Source organism: Passer domesticus, chromosome 10, assembly GCF_036417665.1.
Source record: "Passer domesticus isolate bPasDom1 chromosome 10, bPasDom1.hap1, whole genome shotgun sequence".
NCBI lineage: Eukaryota > Metazoa > Chordata > Aves > Passeriformes > Passeridae > Passer > Passer domesticus.
The window spans coordinates 41,273,079-41,295,882 of NC_087483.1; the positions used below are offsets into that span (position 1 = coordinate 41,273,079).

General features: G+C 40.9%; 1 protein-coding gene across 6 annotated transcripts in view; it reads left to right on the plus strand.

Moving 5' to 3' along the window:
* MBD5 (methyl-CpG binding domain protein 5) overlaps positions 1-22,804 on the plus strand; it is a 121,218-nt gene that overhangs the window by 25,566 nt on the left and 72,848 nt on the right. For 5 of the 6 annotated variants that reach the window (XM_064435297.1, XM_064435296.1, XM_064435300.1 and 2 more), the window contains exon 2: positions 18,192-18,289. The gene's annotated coding sequence lies outside the window, so the exon portion shown is untranslated. Of the gene's footprint in view, positions 1-4,761; positions 4,936-18,191; positions 18,290-22,804 lie in introns of all 6 variants that reach the window. The other variant, XM_064435299.1, reaches the window with a different exon arrangement.

Sequence of the window (22,804 nt, forward strand, 5' to 3'; positions counted from 1 at the left end):
CCCCCGCTGCATGGCCAGAGCCCGTGTGCCCCTGGCCATGCCAGGTGGCCCCTGGCCGTGGTGACAGAGCCGTGCCCAGCGTGTGCCCGGGAGCCCCGGGGGCCTTGGTGCCTCAGCAGCAGCAGATGTGAGCAGAAAGGGCCTCGCTCGGGGCCATATGGTTTGTGGGGACGTGGGGGTGCTGCTGGGCTGGCAGCTGGTGGCAGCTCAGGGATTAAACGCAGAACAGAGCTTTCACTGAATTCTCTGGGAAGCGACGTGAAGAAAAACGTGGTTGAGCCTTAAAAGTGACTGACCTGCCCAGACAGCCCTGTTAGGGCAGACAGAGAGAAATGCTCATTTAAACTTCCCTTAGTGCCATCTTGTAGAATTTTAGTGCTAAATATAGGGATTTTAATGTTATATTTAAGGATTTTAATGTTATATTTAAGGATTTTAATGCCACATTTAAGGATTTTAATGCCATATTCAAGATTTTTCCAGCCCCCGAACTTCTTCTCTAACTTAGCATTCAGGATTTTGGCTAAGATGGCTTTTTCTTGTTGTGTATTACATTTTTAGGGAATAGTGGTGGATTTTAAAAAAAGGAAAAAGCGAGAATATCCTGAACTTCTATGTGTTTATAGTCAGCAAGTTGAATTAGGAAAAAAACCTTTTTTTTTCTGATTTAAGAAACCAAACTATTGCAGGTAAAAATACGTAGTAGAAAACGTTACACAATTAAGTGTGTAGCCCAAACAGTTATTTTTGTAGTTCTGTTTATCACTGATGATAAAGCATCATTAAAAATGGGGTTTTTTTCCCTTCCATTTTGAGGCCACTCATCTTTCCATGCAGCTTTAATTGGGCAGCTCTAAAAGGGATGTGGGAATTTAGTATGAGAAATTGAAATGGGATCCTGTTTAGATTGAGTAGAATTGGAACAGCCCTCAGAATTTAGAAAGCTTTTTTTCCTCTAATTAAGGGATGGATGTATAAGTCAACATTCCCTAAAAAAAATCCCATTAGCTCTTCATGGAGGGAGCAGCTGTGGGGCCAATACCTGCTGCAGGTGTCTGAGATGGACCTCAAGTATGAAACCAGATTTTTTATATTATTTAAATTCTCAACCAACATGATGGAGTAAAACAAAAATTAAAGGGAGAGAGGAACAAAAAACAACTCGGTGGCATTGAGATTGTTTTTATTGTAATTTTTGCCCATGGTAAATGTAGAGATCCCATCCATTTCTGGGATGTGGTCCATAGTTGTGGAGCACAATTTGAGTGATGGGTGTTGGGTTTTTAACTCCTCATTGTCCAGCAGGGAGTCCAGGATCATTGTTGGGAAGGTGCTGCTGCAACCCAAAGTCAACAGCAGCAAAAATAATCTGCAAAAAATGATGTGCAGTCACTGGCCCTTCTTATCTTGAATTTTTCTTCCAGCTTCTCCCCAGCAAGCTTGGGCAAATTAAAATGGGGCATTTTGCAGGAGTCCTTGATGATTTAATCCAGCCTGTTGGGATACACCTTCACAGGATGAGGATCCATCCCAGCTCAGGGCAGACAGCCCAGTCAGCACTCAGCAGGCCAAGAGAGATTGAGCCTACAGATATCACCTCAGTTCTGCTCCTCAACTGTCTGTTAAAAGTAATTAAAACACTCCGTGATAGAAGAAAAATCCGTGATTAATATCCTAGGGCTTCATCCAGCCATCTCCAAGGCAGAACCACTCATGTCTTTCCATTGCCTCCTATAAAATCATGTTAATTTGGGAGCAGGGAGTTCTGGACACTGGTTGAGTTTTGACCCATGGCTGTGATGGGTGAATTTTAGCTTCATCCTTTTCTAGATAAAATATAAACTTCGAGATTTTGATGAAGGTTGCTCTGGTTCGTAGAGTTGAGTGATTTTAATTATGGTTTAATATCAAAATAAATGGTACATGATGCATCTGCATAAACATTTCCATTTTTATAGATCTGAATCAGGGTTTGGTGTCTAAAATCAATGTGCCCTTAATTCCTCACATAGGATGACATTTGAAAAGTGGCAATGTTAGAGAATGCTGTAGCAGTCTCATAAAAGGTGGATGTGGGGATCTCCTTCCAAGGAACAAGAGGGAATGGCCTTGAGTTGGTCCAGGGGAAGTTTAGGTTGGATATGGAGGAAAATTCCTTCATGGAAGGGGTTGTCCAGCCCCATCCCTAGATTTAAAACCCATGTGGATGTGGCTCTTGGGGACATGTGGCAGTGGTGGCAGTGGTTGGACTGGATGATCTGAAAGCTCTTTTCCAACCCAAATAATTCTGGAATTCTATGAAAAGGTATTGGGTATCTAAATATCTTCTGCTGGCTTTGTCCATACTTTAAAAAATGATCTCAGCTCACAAAGCAAACAAACAAACCCAAGCCTTTCACTGCCAACTTTTGTATTCCAAACATTTGTATTTGGAATTTAAACTGAGTGTTGTGTTCATGGAATTGAAGGTGTGGTGGTGCAGAGCAGAGGATGTCCAGGGCAGCCTCTGAAAACTGACACCGTTTCTCAGTAGCTTTTGAAAAGAATTCCTGCAGAATGGAAATAAGGTTTTGCCAATCACAAATAGATTGCCAAATTTCAATTATTTACTTAGAAGAAATCTAAGTTAATTTTATTAAATTTTTCATTGGCTGAAGTCAAGAATTCTTGGTCAGCTAAAGCATTTTTAGATTAATTTTTGAATTCTGTAATTTAATAATCTTTAGACACAAAGTAATTCCCTATATTACATTATCTTTGCTGTTGGGTAAAATGTGCTTAAAATGTGCTGATGTAAATGAGTATATTCTGATGTTTGCAGGTGAGAGGTTGCATTTAAATGAAGTACAATTTAAATCAAGTCCATCTGCACTGGCTATAGATTGACCTTCTCTCTCCCTTTATTTTTCCCTCCACAAGTAAATGATGCTACGTGAGATTCCTGATAGATCCTTCATAAACTCACCAACAAATTAGGAATATTTGCTGAATATTACTATTATTAATCCTTTTTTTTTTATTAAAATCTTCATATTTTTCTATACTGCAAACACTTGAGCTGGCTGGTTCAGGAATTCTCAGATAGTTTTGTGCAGGAAAAGGCTGAACTGTGGTGGTGGACACTGGGAACGGTTGGTGAGTGAGATTCCCCAGTGTCCTTGCTGGAGGTGCCATTCCCAGATGGGTTTTCCCTGTGTGCAGGGTTGGATGAGCTGTTGTGGAGCTCAGCCTCCTTGGAGCTGTAATTTATTAACTCCTCTGAAAGCCCTGCCCTGCTCCCCTGATGTCTCCATGTGATCCCAACCACGGAATCCGTAGCTCCGGTGGGATCGCGGCCGCCCGGATGCGTTTGTGTCACCAGAGGGTCCCAGTGGAAGGATCTCCACAACATCAAATTCCTCCTGTCCCATGAGCCATTCCTGGGGCTCTGCTGCATCGTTTTGGGTGTCTGCTGCTGGAATTTCCATGGAGTGTGACTCCAAGGATGGAACTCTCTGGAATGGCGGTGGGAGGGCAGCGGAAGTTGCGCTTGACGTTCTCCATAAAGAAACTCCCGCTCCTTCATGTGTGGTTGTTTTCCATGGGGGTTTCTCCCTGGAGATCATGGTTTGGAGCTTCCTTAGTTCTTCTGAAGAACAATTCTGAGTTTTCAGCAGCTTTTTAGCAACTAATGAGTGATATGAGTGACTGCTCCGTGCTCTGGGTTTAGGGAATGTTTGCCTTTCTCCTGGCGTTTCCTGCCACGCGTGTTCTTGCAGCTTTTTATGGAACTGCTTTGGTCACTTTGCTACAGTTTCTCCTATTAAAAGCCCATTTTTAAGATGCCTGATGCCTACAGAGAATCTCTCTTTAGTCTTTGGACCTTTTGTAAATATTCTAAATAGTTACTTTGTCTAGACTTGTAACTCATTTGGGTTTCTACTCTCAACTCAATATCCCTGCTAGATATTTTTTTTTGTTGCCTCTTTGTAACTTTTTTCCTCATTTATTCGGTGTTCCGCTCTCACTTTGTGCCCAAAGCCTTGGTATTGAACACACTTCGCAATTTTTTCAACACCTCAGTTATTTTTTACCTATTTTTTGATATACCAGATAATAGCAATAAATATCTATTGTCTTTATTTCCATTTATTTGCTTTCTTATTTGCAAGCACAAATTTACAATCTACATGTTCACATATTTTAAACATCTCTAAGGTGTATCATCACTCAAAATAGTAAATAATGCAATTATCAGTCCCCACAATTGCCCTAAAAGTTGTAGCAAATAATTTCTTTGTCATCTTTAGACTTTGTGAACTCTAATTTATGTGTTTCCCAGACCTTACCTTAGTGTTTACTACTCATGTTGATTTTAAATGCTCATGGAAAGGGAGTTTCTTTTCCCAAATGCAGCAGCAGTTCGTGACTTCTTCAGCAAAGAAAACCCCAAAAAGAGGGATCTTGGAAATATTAAGTTTTAAATAGTCCCTGTGGGATCTAAACTTCATGTTGACTTTCCTCTGCTGTGTTTTGGGAATTTTTTTGTCTCACTTAAAGACTATTGGAGTTTAACTGAGGACACAGTCCGGAATTTAAAATTTAGTGGTTCAAATACACAGAGGTTAAAGATTGTGACTCCATCTCGAATCATGCTTTGAGTGAAGCTTTGCACAGGAATGGTTTTGCCACACAAATATTTTACTGGAGTTGAATATTTTTTACCCTTTACACTTACACAATTGTAAAATTTAGATTGAAAACTGTGTTCTATTTGCTCAGTTTTAGGGAGAGCCCAGTGCCTGTTTGATCCAAGCTTGCCCACAATTCCATGGAAGGAAATAAAGGGATGGAGCACATTTCAGCTTTTCCACCTGTGGCACAGCTGGGTCAGTGAGAGAAGATGAAAGCCAGAAGATCCAATGAGTTTGGACAGGACAGCTGGAAGTGCAGGAGGTCAGGAGGTTCCTCATGTGAGGAATTATTACCAGGCTAAAATGAGGGAGTTGTAGTTTCAGTTTATAAGATTCTTACTGACATAAATAAGAAAATAAGGGAGGATGAGGAGAACTCACATCAATGGAGGCAATACAGAGGGGAAGATTAATGTGATTTAATTTGGGGCCCAAACTCCGGTCAGAGGGAAGAGATGGATTTGGGGCTGCAGAGCAAAGCTTGAAAAGGGAGGTGAGGGGGAGAAAAGTCATAAAAATGAATTAATAAGACTTAGAATTTTTAAGATAAAAATCTGTCTCATGTTGTTGGGCTTTGTGTCTGGCACCTTCCACTATCCCAGCTGCTCCAAGCCCTGTCCAGCCTGGCCTTGGACTCTTCCAGGGATGGGGAATCCACAGCCACTCTGGGCAAGTCCTTGAGACCCTGAGGAAATCCCTGATGGGAAAGGAGCCTGGGGGAGGATTCAGAGAGCCTGGAGTGGGTTATTCAGGGAGCCTGGAGTGGTTCAGTGTGTGCTGGGGATGTGGAAGGAGCCAGGGAGACAGAGGAGAGATTTCCATCTTGGAGCTATTTTAGACTCCCTTGTTTTCCACGGGGAATTCCCATTCAGCCAGGAACAGTGCCATTCTTGTGGAGTAATTCAGTGAGTCTTTGTGATAGAATCTTACATTAGAAACTTGTTAAACTGTAGAAAATACCCCAAGAATTATCCATCTCATCAAAGCTTTTAAAAATAAATGAGTGTTGCAGAGAAGGGGAATTGTCCAGGTAGCACAAAGTTAACCCAGGAAGCAAATTTACCTTCTAACCACATTAAACCCAAAGATTATGATGATTAAATTACAGCATTATTTATACTGTGATAGAATTCCTAAGAAATCCATGGAATCTGTGCCTTTTCCTAGCAGAAAGCAGTGACTCAACAACAAACTGACACTGTGACCTCAGCTGCCTAAAAGGACTCAACTTGCTTTGAAAAATATTTCCTTATGTTTCAAAAGAAAGAAGGAAAATCTTGCTGAGGTATTAAGATTTGTTGGCAGTATCTCTTGCTCCTACAGTAGGCAGAATTCAGAATATCTCAGGCCTTGACAACCAAGAAATGAAAAGTTATGGGACAAGAAAATCCAGATTTAAATCTTCCCCTGCTGAGCTGGCAGTTTGGCAGAAAATTGTTTGCATGCTAAGGTGGAGTTGCTGTGAGTAGGGGAAGGAGCAGTTGAAATGTCTAAATGGAGCTGTTGATTGGATTTAAGGAGATTTATTAAACTTCCCTTGTTCACCTCGTGGACAGTCTTTCTGCATGTTTGTGTTTCATTTCCATGGCAAATGGGGCCCGTTTTCTATCAGAAAGGTGAATGTGAAGGAGAGGTGTGGGTTTGGTGATACTCAGAGGCCAGAGCTGGTTGTCATCCAGGGAGGGGCAATCACAAAAGTGCTTTTCTTCCTGGAGGGTGTGGAAAAGGCAGAGGCAGACGTGTCCTGGAAAGCTCAGGGAGAGGCATGGGACACAGCTTGGGAAAAAGGAGATTCCAGTTAGCTACAAGGAAAATAAAAACTCTGGAGAAGTTGTAAAATCTGTCTTTGTAGGAACATGAGGCTGGATTGATAATGGCCTGAACATCCTGATCAAGGTGGGCCTGCAGCAAGAGGTTGGGCTGGAGCCCTGCAGAGCTCCTTTCCAGCTGGTGCATTCTGTGATCCCAACCCATAGGAAATGCAGATTTCCTATGGAATAAAGGAGTCACGAGGTTGTGGGGCAGGAATCCTGCCCTAGGTCAGCACAGGGGGTCGCTCTGGCCTGGGACCACTCCAGGATTTACAGGGCCCCACCTCTGCCCTGCCTTTTGGCCTCAGTGTATTAGCAAAAGTTAATTCAGATTATAATTAGTACAGCAAGAAATCAGGTGTAAGGCTCAGCTCGTGGTGGTGTGAGTGCAGGGGAGGGGTGAGGAGCAGGGGTGAATGTGAAAATGCACAAATCTGGGATCGGTTTCTGATCGATCACAAAGTTGCATTTACTCTGTGCTAATTATTTTTTTCTTCATCTAACCATTGGATTTCTTGCCATCACACTGGTTTTGGATGGCAGGATTATCTGCAAACACATAAACATTTATCTAGGTTGATTTCCTATGAAACCATTTCATTCTGTATTAACTTTGCACAGCAAAAAAACATTTTAGACTTTCTGTGAAGAGGATTTTGATACAAGATTTTTGTCCTGCTGATATCCAATGTATATTTTCATATCTGATTATTTAGTGGGTATTCCTGCTTTCATTATTTGCTGTTCACAGGTTACCAAAATCAGAGATTTCAGAAAATACCTGTTTTTTTTACATTTTCAGTAGCAGTGGCTCATAGATCACAGGGTGAGTGCTGGACACACAAATATCCCATTTTAGGAGCTTGGTGCAATGCCCTGGAAGGGATGTAACTGGTTTATGACTTATGGCCATGTCTGCCTGGACACTCACTCCAAGGGATTCCAGCCACATGATTTAGGATTCCTACTTCAGGGCTGAAATGCTGCTTTGCCTTATTTATCAAAGACACCTGAATGTGCTTTGTCTGGTCTCTTAAGGAATAATGGCATGGAAAGAGGAAGAGAGGGAAATTGCAGGACAAGGTTTGACAGCCTCCGTGGGTCTGACGTTGTAAACAAGGGGAGATAACAGGGAAATGCTCAGGCTGGAGAGCTGGAAATAAAGAGTGAAATGGAGAAAGAGAAGATTAAGACTAAATGTCATGGAAGAGCATTCAGCAGCACTCATGGCTTTGGGATGATTCTTCCAAGGAAAGCAAGGGAAAAACTGTCTTGGGACAAAGGCCCTTCTTTTTTAATGTTTCTTTTGTTTGCTTTTTCATGTTTTCCTGTTTCTTTCCTTCAGCTTAACCACTCAGTGTAAAAGAATCTCATCTGGGTATACAAAAGAATGCATTGCATTTTTGAGGCATGGCTGTGGAGCTCAGCATCCCTGGGATTGCTGTGGTGATGCCACGGAGCTCCAGGGAGCAGCCTGGGGGACTTGTAAAGTCACAGACAGGACAGGACTGCTGAGGAACACACCTCAAGCTGGTTTATTTTTCAGTATCAGTCTCATCCCATGGTTATGGCAATGGGAAGATGCCAGCAGCAAACAAAGAACTTAATGTTACAACTTTGCTTTAAAAGTTTTTTCACCAATCACACAAAGCAAAAGCATATTGACAGTAGTTCTGTTTCACTTGTAGTTCTGTTTTTGCTTGTATTGAGTATTGTTATATTACAACACAGCAATTTTAATGTTGTGGAAGTTTAGTGAGTTTAAAGGGCATAAGTTATGTTTGATAGCAATTACAAGTTATTGTTCGAGAAAGTCTCACAGGTTTTAAGGTCTTAATTCAAAATTTCAAAACGATTGAATTGTGGGAGAATGAGGAATATAAAAGATGTGATGAATTTGTAAACCTTAAAAGATTTGTAAACCTTAAAATACAATACACAAACCTCCATTATTAAGCTTAGAACTTCTTTATATTTTGCTAAATGTACTTTTCTGTAACTTAGAGTTATTCTAAACAAACGTTGATACACAGACCAGTTTTCTATTTGTATTCATTTTCTACTACTTATATAACTTTTCTGTTAACAAATCTTAGGTCTACTACTTAACTCTAATCACAGTTCTATCTCTAAAGCCTACCTTTTACAGCTTTCCCAAATTTAAATATTCCCACACACAGGCTCCTGGGAGGGATCTTAAATCCCACCCCATCCCATGGACACCTCCCAGGCTGCTCCCAGCCCTGTCCAGCCTGGCCCTGGGCACTGCCAGGGATCCAGGGGCAGCCCCAGCTCCTCTGGGCACCCTGTGCCAGGGCCTGCCCACCCTCCCAGGGAAGGATTGATTTTCCAGAGTAAAGAATTCTGCTGTTTAATTCCCCGTGGTAAGGAATTCTATTTATAGTGAAGAAATCTTTTTTGTAGTAAAGAATTTCCTTCACTGATTTCAGAGGGACTTTGGAGGAACAGAGAGATTGGGGTAGTTCAGGATTTAGTTTCAGATCAGTTGGAAAGCATAAGAGCAAAAACTAAGCTGAAGTGGGTTGAGATGAAGAGAGGAAGATGGGAAAAATTAAACTTTTATAGGAGTGTTCTGCTTTTTTAGTTTGTTTTTAATGCCTGTAAATGCTGTTGCTTTATTTGCCATGAGAAGGACCTGGATGACAATTCCAGCAGTGGAATTAAGTAATTTGAGATTAGATTCATTCTGTAGGAGCAAAAAGAGGGTGTTTATTTATGGGTGGCAAAGAAACCACCCAAATTTATACTTTTAAATGGGTCAGATAGCTGAAAGTTTTGAACAATATCATTATTTTGATGTGGATACTCCTTGGCTAAGCTTTTGATGCCTTTCCTTGAAAACTTTTAGTATTATCCCTAGTGGCATGAAATTCTTGCGGATCAGAATTGCTTTGGTGCTTTAAATGTGGAGTTAAACTGGCAACCCCTCCCTGAAAAGGATAATTTGCCTTTTTCTCCAGCAGCCAAACTGTTGGACAGAGTTCTGCCCACTTCCTCTTGCCCATTTATTCCCTCTCCACACCTCCTCTTTTTGTGGTGGTGTCTCTGTGGGCTGAAGAAATGGAGCAGATAAAAGAGATTTTTGTGTGTTTTTGTTGGGAGGGATGATTTAGGTGGATTCTACAAAATCTCCTCCAGTAGGTTCAGGTTTTGGGGGGAGTTGTTTGTTTTACTTGGACCTTTGCATTTTTCTTTTTCCCACATGTATATTTCCAGTCTTCTACCTGTCCCAGATAACCATGAGAAGCTAAAAGATTTTAAAACATGAAGAACTTCGGACAAACTTTTAAATTTAAACCACAATTTTATCTTTGGGCTCAAACTCTCTTTGCTGTCCCAAGAGGTTTTATGGCAACACAGACACTCCAAATTTCCTTTTCTTGGAGAGCAGCCTGTGTTATCCATGAATTCCATAACCCAGCACTTTTCCAAGCAGCTTTTCCACAGTTAGGCTGGGAAGAGGCAAAAATCAGACAAATCCCCTGCTCCATGGGGATCCTGAGGGAGTGAAGCCAGCACAGCCCTGGTGGTTCCTCCTGGTGACACAAACAGGGATGTGACAATTGTGGCTCTCCAGGGAAATGGCTGGAAAAATTAACCAGGTCATTTTCTCTCCCCTCCCCAAAAAATTCCAGCCCTCATTTCGGGCAGGCAGGAAGGAATCTGGTTTAATTGTCCATGTGGCTGTTGTGGAGATGTCTCAGTGATAGTGGTGCCTCCCTGAGCCCCCAGAGGAGCAGGCAGTTCCCCTGGAAGGTTTTCTTTTTAGTCAAGATAAGATGGGAAGAGTAATGATGGAGACAAAAGTGATAAGGGCAGGAATATCAGAAGGAATGGCAGAGGAAAGGCAGAGCTTTGACTGAATGTGCCTTAAACAGGGATTTGTGCCAGTGGGAATCCTTGTGGCTTCCTGAGCTTTGGAAAGCACAGATTGCTGAGAAAAAAAAAAAAAAAACAACTATGAAGTCCACCCAGAATCATGTTTTTCCTTATTTTAATAAAAAATAAAGAGGGGCAGAAACCTATTAAGGCTTTTTCTTTAATGTGCCTAAACCCTCTGCTTTTCCAGCAGGCAGCACAGTGAGCTGTGAGGAAATAGGATTTTATCTTTATTTCACAAGGAAGGAATACGGGCATGGCTTCAAATAAAATTGCTATTAAGAAAAAGTCCATGATTACATTTAAGGAGTGTTGTGAAGTTTCCAGGAGTGATTTGCAGGGGCTGATCTGTATGAGCTGCACAGGCAGCTGAAAAGGGAGATAAATTCCTTTCTGTTAGTAACACAATCATCTCTCAAGGTATTTTTTATTAAATTAGATTGGTGTAACTAAAGTGCTCCTGATGTCATTTGTGGATGCTCCTAAATCATCAGCTAAAGAGCAGCTGATCTAAGTTTGGCCAAAGGAAGGAATGAACTTTTGGAAGATTATATTCCTTGTTCCTGATTCCAATCAATCAGAATTTGATATTTGTGTACGGGCTTGTTTTAAAAGCATTGTAATTATGGCAGTGCTATAAATCTGATGTTAATGGAGAAGGAAAAAATATTAAATCTGACCCATACTTTAAACTTAAATATTCCGAGGGTGTTCCTTAGGAAATGAGGATAAAGGGGAAGCAGGTGGAGTAATAGGTCTGTGTGAATGTAGGCCTGGAAAAGTGGGATACATGGATTAAAAACATTTTAATTTTACATTAAGTCTTTTCCTAGATTTCAGTTTGATGCTGAACATGCCCTGATATATAAAGAAGTATTCCTCTGTTAAATCTTGGGGGATTTGGAGGCACTTATGAATTAATTTGTTTCCAGGAGTTCCATCAAAAGAGAAATCCTTTGTAAAACTGCAGGTGTTAAAATACAGACCAAAAAACATTTCTTGCTCTGGGAAATCAGACACAGTTCTTAGCTGAATATTGAAATTAAAATGGAGAAAGGGCCTTGAAACATGCTAATTATTACTCTCAGATTTCAGATAAATACTTTTCTAGATTTACTTTCAGGTTTCTTTCCTTAAAAATAAACAAATATATTTGTGATTTCATGGAAACCCTTCCAATGACATCAAAATGTATTGTTTAAACGTTGGTAGCTGTTAAATAAATTAAAATATCCAGGAGAGGAGGGAGCAGTGCAGCCCCAGGGCAGCCCCAGCCATGGCAGTGCCCAAAACCAGGCAGAAACTGCTTGAAACGTGGTATAAAACTCTGCATTTCATGCTGAATAATTATAATTCAGTGAAAAGAACAGGAAAATACTGTTGAATGGAAATTGTCATAAGATCAGCCAATTAACACAATTTTTCTGTTGCATTTGATTGCCTTTTCTGTCCTTGGAAGAAGCCAGAAAATAAACCAAGAGATGTATCTGAAGAGATGCATTTTTTTTTCTTTTGGCTGCGTAACCACAGATTGATACATTCATAAATTTACAACACTTTGGGCTTCTGAATGTTTCTAATTTCATTTTGGAGGAGAAGAATATTTCTTCAAACAACAGAGGCTCAACACTGCCACTTGTTTCCTGTTTAAAAGGAAGTCTCTGAAGAGATGTCAGTGTTTTATCTGCAGTGAAGTGTCCTCTTTTCAGGTTTTCATTCCATGTCATCATTCCTGGTACCCAGTGTTTGAAAGCACAGGAGCATTAATTATTTTATAATAATAAATGTCAGTGTGCAGTTGTCTCAAAACCCACCAAAAATAAAACTTTTAGCCCAACTTACACCATCTTTGCAGGTTTTAAACACAAGCACTGCTAGGAAACAACCATCCAGAAATGAAAGCTTTGCAGCCACAGTTGTTTAATTCATCCCCTTCAGTTTCTAGCTCTAAGTTTAGCAAAATGGGAGAGTGGCATCAGTTGCCTGTGCAGATTTGTTACAGACACAGCCTGCCCTGGAGGCAGCAGACGCTGTCAGGGTGACAGCCACTGCCACAAACCAGAGGGGAATATTTTTGGAACCATCCAAACAGCAGAGGAAGAACATCCTGTTATAAACACACTGATACTAGCATGGCTGCGAAAATGTTATTCTCTTTTCCTCCTCAAAACACACACAAAAAAAATAAACAACGGGGAGTGTTCTCAGCCTTCCATTCATTTTTCTGGGTTTCACATTTTTGGGAGAAGCCTGGCTCTTCACAGGGTTGCTGACAGGAGCTTTGTGTTTCCCTTCCAAGTGTGTCACCAGCATAGCAGGGATTTGAGGAGGTCACCACAAGTCTCTGTGCCACCGGGGTTTTGTGGGAGTGGAGTGAGGCTCTGTCACCTCCCCGTGACTTGGGAAGAGAATCACTCTTGGGAGGGTATTTTTGGATACGGGAGATGTTTGGGTGAACAGCACTGGAGATGCAAAGGGGTTTTTTTATACCTAGAAATCATACAAAGCCCAAATCCTTTTTTATTTTGAGATTGTTGAGTTTGCTGCTGCGTCACCGGAGAGGTGAGGGACGTGTGAGTGGTCACTCGGTGGTTGTTTTAATGAGTCTGAGTGCAAGAGCACTTGGGTGAAATATGAGTAAATCTCATTACTCTGACGGTGGTTGCCTGACTACAAAGAAAGTTTATATTTAGTAAACTACTCACTCCTGTGACCTACTTTGCCAGGGATGATCATTTTCTTAGCGTGGCACTGAGCGAGCTTTTCCCCGTTCAATTTCCATGAATGAGGGATTCTTCCCATCTCTGCATTTCTCAGAGCAAGGAGGACTCTTGGAAGTGAACTCCGTCCAGGAATTCCTTCCCAAATCTCCCCTCTCCCAGTGGGAGCCATTCCCTGGCTCCTGTCCCTCCATCCTTGTCCCCAGTCCCTCTGCAGCTCTCCTGGAGCCCCTTCAGGTCCTGGAAGGGCTCTGAGCTCTCCTGGATCCTTCTCCCTTCTTCACCCCCACTCTCCCAGCTTCTTCTGTGCTCCTTACTCTGCTCAGCTTCAAACAGAGAGTGAAAAAGCATTTAGAGGTAATGCAGAAGGGAAGAAAATGGAAATATTCATATTTGGAAGATAAATGGGATTTCTTTCTAATGGAGTTTGTGTCTTGTTGAAGGCTGGGGGATTTATTTCTTCCAGAAATATTTTGGTTCTCAGAAATTTTGGTAGTGCTGGGGTTTTGCCTGTAGTAAAAAAATAAAGTATCTGTTGTCTATTTACCTGGAGAAACACTTTAAAAAAATTCTGTATACTTATGTAGATATAATACTTACGTAGATATAATACTTACATCTTATATATGAGTTAGACTTAAGTATTATATTTATATATTAAATTTTGGTAGCACTGGGATTTTGCCTGTAGTAAAAAATAAAGCATCTGTTGTCTATTTACATGGAAAAAACACTTTTTTTGTTTTATATACTTAAGTACTTATAATACTTACATATAATATGTGAGTTAGATTTAAACATTAAATTTATATCTTAAATTTCGGTAGCACTGGGATTTTGCCTGCAGTAAAAAATGAAGTATCTGTTGTCTATATACACAGAGAAAACACATTTTTTTATTCTATATACTTATGTAGATATTATACTTACATATAATATGTGAGTTAGACTTCACTATTATGTTTATATATTAAATTTTGGTAGCACTGGGATTTTGCCTGTAGTAAAAAAATGAAACATCTCTTGGAGAAAACAACATGGAGAAAACACTTTTTTTAAAATTCTATACACTTATTACATGTAATACTTAAATATAATACATGAGTTAGACTAAAATATGAAATACAGAGACAAGTACCTGGTGCAGAATACAGCACAGCATCCCCAAAACTGCCCTTCCCCAGAACACCATGAAATCTGTAAGATTAGTGAGGCTCTCCTACTTTCAGTTCAAATATCTTCTTGTTTTCCGAAGAAAGTTAGAAAGTTCTGTTCTCTTGGTGTCAGTGAAATGGTAAATAGCAGTGAAAAGCAGGGTGGAATTCCTCCTTGGGACAGTCCTGGAGCAGACTCATCTGTCATGGGATCTCGCTCATCTCTGACAAAACCAATCTGACCTGCTTTATTTATTTCTCACTCCCAACTATTCATTTAAAAGAAAGATTGAGGCAGCCTTTCCAGCGTGACTGTGGAATAAAAAAAGGAAAACACTCGTGTTTTCCTGCTCGTTCTTCTCCAGGGGTGCCCTTTGGAACTGAGCTGGGTTCTGAGCTCGGGGCAGGATCCAGCCCTGCTCCTGTCCTGCTCCTGCTCTGCACCCTCAGGTGTGAAAATCCAGAGATCCCTGCAGTGTTTTCCAATCTGCTGCTCCTTTGCATTTGCCACTAAAAAAAAAAAAAATAAAAAAAAAAAGAAATCTTTTTCTGTGTGCAGATATTGTGGTATGCATCAAAAATTCTGCTGTTTGCTGCGTGCATTTATCTTGCTGTGGAATAATTTTCATGTGACTGGAAGGATTTTTTTTCTCACAAACAAGAAAAACACCTCCCAGAGGCAGCAACTGATGGAAATTGCAGCGGCTGTGGAGTGTTTCTGTGGTGGTGCTTCCCCAATATTCCCTTATCTAACAGAAAATGATGTGAGATTTTGCACCTGTCTGAGCTGATGGGTTTCTTTTCATTCCTAAACATCTCTAGGAAGCTCAGGCGCGTTTGTCACCCATGAGATTGAAGAATTATCGTGGAATCCTGGAATGAGTTGGGTTGGAAAGGGCTTTAAATCCCACCCAACATCACCCCTGCCACGGGCAGGGACACCTTTCACTGTCCCAGGCTGCTCCAACGTGGCCCTGGGCACTTCCAGGGATCCAGGGGCAGCCCCAGCTGCTCTGGGAATTCCATTCCCGGGCCTGCCCACCCTCCCAACCAGGAATTTCTAAATTAATTTTGATTCAGTAATGAATTTTTGAACATTTAATAATTCTTGTCACGTATTCAGACAGTTCATCTTCTTCAAAGTTGTTGCATGGGAATAAAGGAACAAAAATTTATAGGAAATTCCATATCTCAGAAGATACTAAATGTTGAGTTGTATCTAAAGAAATGTTTTGTCCCCAGTCCAGGAAGACATTTCAAAAAAAAAAAGAGAAATCAAAACAGTTTCTTCCATTTGAGCAGAGACATATGTTTGGTGGGTTGGCACCAGACTAGGATGCAGAATCCTGTAGAACCAACTCTTCATACTCTGGGATATTTAGAGGAACAACATTCAAAATAAAGTGCCGGAGAACAGAAGAAAAAGAGAAAAAATTTCAAAAGAAGGACAGGGAGCACCTGAAGGGCAGCACAGAGGAATTCCAGGCACTCCTGGGCTGTGGTGACCAGGAAAGGGTGTCCAGGATCCACAGGGATGTGTTGGATGGGGCTTGGAGCACCCAGGGGTGCCACTGGATGGGCTTTAAGGTCCCTTCCATCCCAAACCATCCTGGGATTCTCCGCCTTCATTTGTGTATCTAATGTCTTAGGGGAATCAACACTGTAAATCACAGAAAACATTTAATTCCATCAATAGATTCCCATTAATTGGGGGTGAGGTCATAGTGACTCCTCCTGGTCTTAGGGTGATGATCATAAAATCATATTCAGCAAAAATGGAGCTCTCAGCAAAATGAACAGGTCCCATGAAATTCAGCAGATTTCCCTTGAAAGATGTGGTTAAACACAGAAGAAATTTCTTCCCAGTGCTGTGATGCTCCAAGCCCTTGGAGAAGGCTTAGAGGTTTTGAGAACAAAATTAATGATACCCTTACAATTATTGCAGTTGTTCTGTTTGAGAGTGATGATTAAATCTGATCAGAAATAACATCTGCAGTGGGAGCAGAGTTTAAATATCTGGATTGTGGCTGTGCAGTTCACAAAGAAAATAGAAAATATCATCTATTAACACAAAAGGCAACGTGAGAATGATTTACTTGTCAGTGGAAAAAATAAAATACAGATCTTTTCATGGCACAAAAAAAAATCTGGGGAGATTAAGAACTGAATGGGAAGTTTGAAGCATGGTTGATAGAAAACCTCAGCACCAAATTATGTGAACAAAGTCACTTCAAGGGAGGACTCAGAACCACTTTGGAGACTCCAAACAAAATCTGTTTAAAGTGGCACAATGAAATATTTCATCATCATCCCAGAGCTGCTCCATATTACGTGTTCTCCCTCTAAAATGCCATTTTCCACTCCAATTCTCAATCCATTTCCCAGTTTTTTGTAGGTGGGCTTTTCTCTTTGGATCCAAACTGTGCTGAACTCATTAAAGGAATCAGTGGTTGGATCCTGCCTGGGCTTCTGCACCAGTTATTTATCCCTTGGACTTTGTTGGGTTAGGCTTAGGGTTGGGTTAGAGGTCAAACAAAGGACACCAAAGCCAACAGAGCTGTCAGAAAGTGGTGCTGGTTGAACTTTGTGGTCTCAGAGGCTTTTTCCAACCTTAACTACCACTGATTCTGAGGGGTTGTAGGTTTTGGATGCACGATGTGTGGGTTTGAAGCTTTGGGTTTAGTGGTTTTGGGGTTGGAAAAGGCCTCCAAGGTCAGGGAGTCCAAGCTGTGGCTGTCCCACCTTGTCACCAGAGCCCTGGGTGCCACCTCCAGTGGCACTTGGACCTCAGTGCACCAACATTTGTGTCCTGGGCTGGGTTGTTCAGTGATGCTGAGCTCATCACCAGATCTTTTTCACCTCCTGTTTCACAGAGACTTTCTGACTTCCAGGTCTTCCTTGAACCTTCAATTGTAAAAAAACCTTTTCCCTTCCTCTCCTGCCCCTCAGCCCCACCTTGAACCACATCTGGAAGTTCCTCACCGGTCTGTGGGTCACTCCAGGGCCTGCCCAGCAGCTTTTAGGAGTTCCCTGGCTCATTTTGGGTCTGGAACGTTTTCCCCAGGATCCCTCCATTCTCAGCTGGGCAGGGTGGAGGTGCAGGGACAGCCAATTCCTCTCTCAGGTCTCCATGAGAAAGAGAGGGAACAGAACTGTGAGCAGTTTTGTTCCAGACACTGATGGGAGGTGTTTCCTCTGGGAGGATTTGGCATTTTTGGGAGCCCTAGAGGAGCAGAGTGTCCATGCAGGGATTCCATAACTTGCTGGTTTGTGGCAGAAGTTGGTTTGAAAGGTGATTTTTCTCAGGAGCTTTTCCTTTGATTCATCTTGGGTTCCTCCATGCTCTTACAAAGTCTAAACCAAGCAGAACTGACTGAGTAAAAAAGAAAAATTGTTTACAAGGCAAAAACTTCTGGGCCTGATGAGCTTTCTAGTGATTGAATTTTTATATTTATCTTTCCATAACTGCTGAGATATGAAAGCAGCACTAACAAATGATGTTCTGGGGTTATGTTGTTGAGTAATTTTATTTTTTAAAATCATAACTGGCATTTATAGTGACCTTGTCTTAAAGTTGCCTTTAATTCCAGCCTAGGGAGGTGGTTTAGCTTTTCATAATCTATTAGTGCTTATAAGATGTCAGATTTCAATACTAATTTGTAATTTTATTTAATTGAAATTTTAACTCATGGGACCCTTGCTGTTGTTATTTTGGTATAACAATGAATTCCCCAAGTTAGGTGTATTTTTAAATGTATTAATGGAGAATAATTATCATATTCCTCAAGCAGACCAACCCCTTCCCACCTAGTGACTGTTTATTTTTAACAGCAGCTCCTAAATTCACGTGTTCCATGAAATTTATTTTGAAGAAATAAATCAAGCAGTATTTAGCTCTCCTGGCTGATTTTGTGCTCTGGTGTTGTTGTGCAGATCCTTGCTGACGATGGTGGTGGCTGGAGGCAGCACTGTTGAAGATTTTATCATTTACAGACAAGATCTCTGAAATCTGTTTCCTTCAGACAGCAAAGGTAACTCAAATAATCCACATTGTGCATTTATCTCGAAGTAACAAGTTTGGTTTTGACCTCCAAAATCTTTCAGCAGCTCAAGTTTGGGAGTCTGACCACTCTGACAAGTTTAACCCCTTTTTTGATAATAATTTTAATTTATTCTGAAGTTAAAAATAATAACTATCCATGGAAAGAGCTCAATTTCTTCTCCTCCTTTTAGTTACAGGAATATCCATCCTTCCTTAGCTTCTCTTTTTTCCTGCCCTTAATGTTTTTCTTTATTCTTCTTTTCTCATGAGTGTTTTGACCTGCAGATCAGTTACAATATTTTTGTGGTACTGATAAGAGCCAGCGCTACCTTAAAACCTAAAGAGTAATTGAGGATGGGGCTTATGCTCAAAAAGACAAAAATTAGGTGAAAAAAGGGTAAAACGGGGTAAATCTCTTGAAAAATTCCATAGAAATTTAGATTTCTTTAAATTAAATATTGAAAGCACAAATCTGATGTGGTCTGTGCCATTTATTTTTCCTGCTTGTGTTATTTATTATCAATAAATGATCCAAATAAATGTGAGGATATTCAGGAGAGTTTTGTTTATGGATCATTTTCTCCTATTTTGAAACTAACTCTCTATAAACACCATAGGTAATATGGGACTTTTTTTTTTCTATTATGGAAATAGAGCTAATTTTCCCACTCATTATCTGCTGTTAATTTAATGTGTGGCAATATCTGAAATTTAGTGCTGATTATGGCAGTAGATTTTTGGTTAGCAGTACAGCTCATCTATGAGCAAACCAATTAAGACATCATTTCAGAATATAATTGAGCTCCTAATGGGGCACTTGAATTCACTGGGAATTTACATATTTGCTTTTCTTTGCTGTAGCAGAGAGGTCCAAAATGAGGCTCCAGCTTCAGTTTTGAACTTCTGGAGGCACCAACTCGAGCTGAGGCTGTTCAAAGTGAAGCCTGTAAAATGCTCTTGAGTCAGGGCAGGGATAAATTCATGGATAAGCTCCTTAATTCTCAAATCTGAACTTTGGGTGGCTCTTAGGAGGTGGGAATTTGAGGAGCACAACCTCCACTGTTCTTAGGGTGCTGAGGCCCAGGTGATGCTCTGGTGCAGCACAGTTAGAACTGATTTTGTTCAGTGTTTGTAATTAATTTTCTTCTTTTAGTCCAATCAGGATCTGCTGGGCAAGGGCTCGTTCTGCAAAGCTGTATAATACAGATCTTTCTATACATATATAATATATACACATATATAATCTCTATTTTGAAGCAGCATCAGTAGAGAATTCTTGGAAGTGCTGTGTTAGCCCACACAAATTAAGTGTGTCATTTATGGAGTCTTTGAAAATGAAGGGAAAGAATTAAGGCAGTTCTCTTCCCTTTTCATTTTCCCTTAGTTTGGGGATTTTTTTGACCCTCAGAAGGAAGATTTTTCCATTTAAAAGACAAGAGAGGTTATTTATGCCTCTGCCTTATTGAGGGGTTGGTTTGTTTGGTTGTCACTCTTCCCTTCCAGGATAGACCTTTGCATGTTTTCATTTGTTCTAAAATGGGAATCTACACCATTTGGAAAACCAAATGTTTTGTGGGAATAATTATCAAAGTCTGTGTTTGGGTTCTGAAAAACCCTTTTTTTTCTGTATGAAAAACTAGGGCAGGAAAGTACTTTTCTCTCTAAGGTTCATGTTGTACTGGTTATTTCCTGAAAGTTTTAATATGTACATGTGGATAAACCTCAGGATGCTCCAGTGAACTCCAAGAAAACATTTAGTTCTCATTCTCAGCATCTTAACTTGTAGTTTGTACTCTTTTTTTTCCCCCCACTAAAGTGCTCACAGCTGTGCAGGTATTGCAGCCACTGCTGCTGTTCCATTTGATCTATTTTTAAAAGCAGGGGCTCTCTGGATGGAATCCACATTCCTGTGTAGTCCAATACTCCCAAACCTTCCTGACCCTGCCTCACCCACTCAGACCTCGTGCATTATCTTTAATTATATGATAACATTGCAATTTTCCTCTATAGAAACCCTTCCATTAAATAAATGTCATTTAACCAGCAATCCGCTGCCTTTAGTTGGTCAATCCTTCCTTCCTCAGAAATGGAAGGAAGGATTTTCCTTTCTCTGCAGCTGGAATTCACAATTTGTGCTTTCTTGCACCTTTTAGCAGCAGGTTTTGGAGAGTCCCACATTGTTTTGGGTTAGAAGGGACATTAAAATTTATCCAGTTCCATGGCAGGGACACCTTCCATTATCCCAGGCTGCTCCAGCCTGGCCTTGGGCACTTCCAGGGATCCAGGGCAGCCCCAGCTGCTCTGGCAATCCCAGCCCAGCCAGGAATTCCCAATTCCCAATGTCCCACCCATCCCTGCCCTCTGGCAGTGGGAGCCATTCCCTGGCTCCTGTCCCTCCATCCTTGTCCCCAGTCCCTCTGCAGCTCTCCTGGAGCCCCTTCAGGCCCTGCCAGGGGCTCTGAGCTCTGCCTGGAGCCTTCCCTTCTCCAGGGGAGCATTCCCAGCTCTCCCAGCCTGGCTCCAGGGGGTTCCAGCCCTGCAGCAGCTCCTGGCTCCTCTGAGCTCTCCAGCAGCTCCAGGTTTTCCTTGTGTTGGGGGCAAACCCAGCATCAATAACAGAGAAAGCCGGGACTGCACCTCTGGAAGGATGAGTGGGGTTTGCATCTCTCCATCCTTTTCAGCCAGGTGGAGCTGGGAGGAATGTGGTGCTGTGCACTCAGGGACAGACACACCCAGTGCCCTGTGCCATCCCCAGCCCCAAGGCTCTCTGGGCCATTCCTGAGTGCAGAATTCCACCCCGTGCAGCTGTGGCACCCAGAGCCCTGGCTCTGCTCCCACCCTGGCCTTCCCAAGCCTTGGGCTTGGCTTATCCTGAGGCAGCCTTGGCTCCCAGCACTTTCCTGCTCAGCCTATTTTTCCTGAATTGTCATTAAAAGCAGGAGCCCACTTCCCTTTTCTGAAGCCCTGATGTTTTTCTGAGAACAATCAATTTTCTGTCTCGCTCTCTCTTCTTTCCATATGAAAGGCTTGGAGGTTTGTGAAATCCCAAGGTGCTCTCTCTAAAGCAAGGTATAAACGAATTCTACCTTCTTAAATTTAATAAAAGGAAACCTACTTCATTTGAATTTTTTTTCCTACAGAAATTATTTTAAGGATTTGGGTTTAAAAAAAGACATTTTTCTAATGTTGCTCTTTAATATCACAACTTTTAGGAGCATTTTAGAGCCAAATTCTCAAAGTACATTTGAGATGTAATAGATTTGATAAGTTGTTCTCTGCCTGAGCAGAAATTTTTGTACCACTTCTGCCAAGTTTTTGCAAGAAGTTTGTTTTCCATGATCCCCGTTTCTCTTCCAGCTGCTCCTTCTGAAACTGAATTATGGGCTGGCATTTTGGATTTTTCCTCGCACAGATATTGTAAATAAAACCAACTACAAAGGCTTTTCATTTTGAAAAATTGAAGCAGCAGGCACCCTGAACAAAAGGAAATGTTCCCAACACTTCTTTTATTGTAACCAAATTAATCAAGCTCAGAGATTTGGTTGTAATTTCAAAGTTAAATGTTTAAGTAATGCAAAACTTCTTAGTCCTGCAGTGCCTCTCTCTTTAGAATTCATAACAAAATAGCAAAATTGTTGCAATTAATTTTTTTAATGGTTAATTTTTCTTAGCAAAGCTAAAGATTGGCTTCCTACAACCCCAGGAACCTGGATACCTCCAGAAAGTTTTGAGGTTCTTGGGATATGTCCAGAAAATGTTGAGGGTTTGGATTATTTCAGTCTGTGGTATTAGAAAATTACATCTCTCCGTCCTTAGGTTTTCCTGAAATATCACAAGAAATTTCTGTGAAGTAAAAGCCACATCTTTTTGCTGAAAGGGCTACTGATTTAAAATAACAGATAAGAGGTCCTGACATTATTTATTAATTATAAATTATATTTAAAAGAAGAATGTATAGTGTAGTACAGATAAGAATGTATAGTGTAGTACAGATAAACCAAATATTCTTTTCTGTTGAAGTACCAAACCAAACTCAGATCATTGATTTTTGTTTTAATAATTCCTTCTGAAAAAAGAAAAAAAAAAGGAAGCTCAAGGGCAGCAAATTTAAAATGTAGCTGTTAATGAAAACCTAAAAAAAGTTGATCTTTTTTACGTGAATGTGGCCTGAAAGGTTGTGAAGGGATTCTTTTTTCATTTGGTGTTTCAATTTTGTTTTCTTTTCCCCTCCCTATCAGTTCACATCCATGGTGGCCACAATCATGGTGAAAAATGTATTGAAATGCTTTAGGAAAGCATCATCATTTTGGAGATTCTCAGCTGGCCTTTTCCTAGAAGGATCCCAGTCCAGGGAAATGCTTGGAAATTAAAACCAGGGATGCTTTTAAAGTCAAACCCAGCAAGTTTCTGAAGAAAAGAGCCTCTCTTCTCTCCAGACCGGTGGTGATCCTCCAGAGCTGCACACAAAAAGGGTTATTTTTATTTTTTACCACATTGCTGAAAA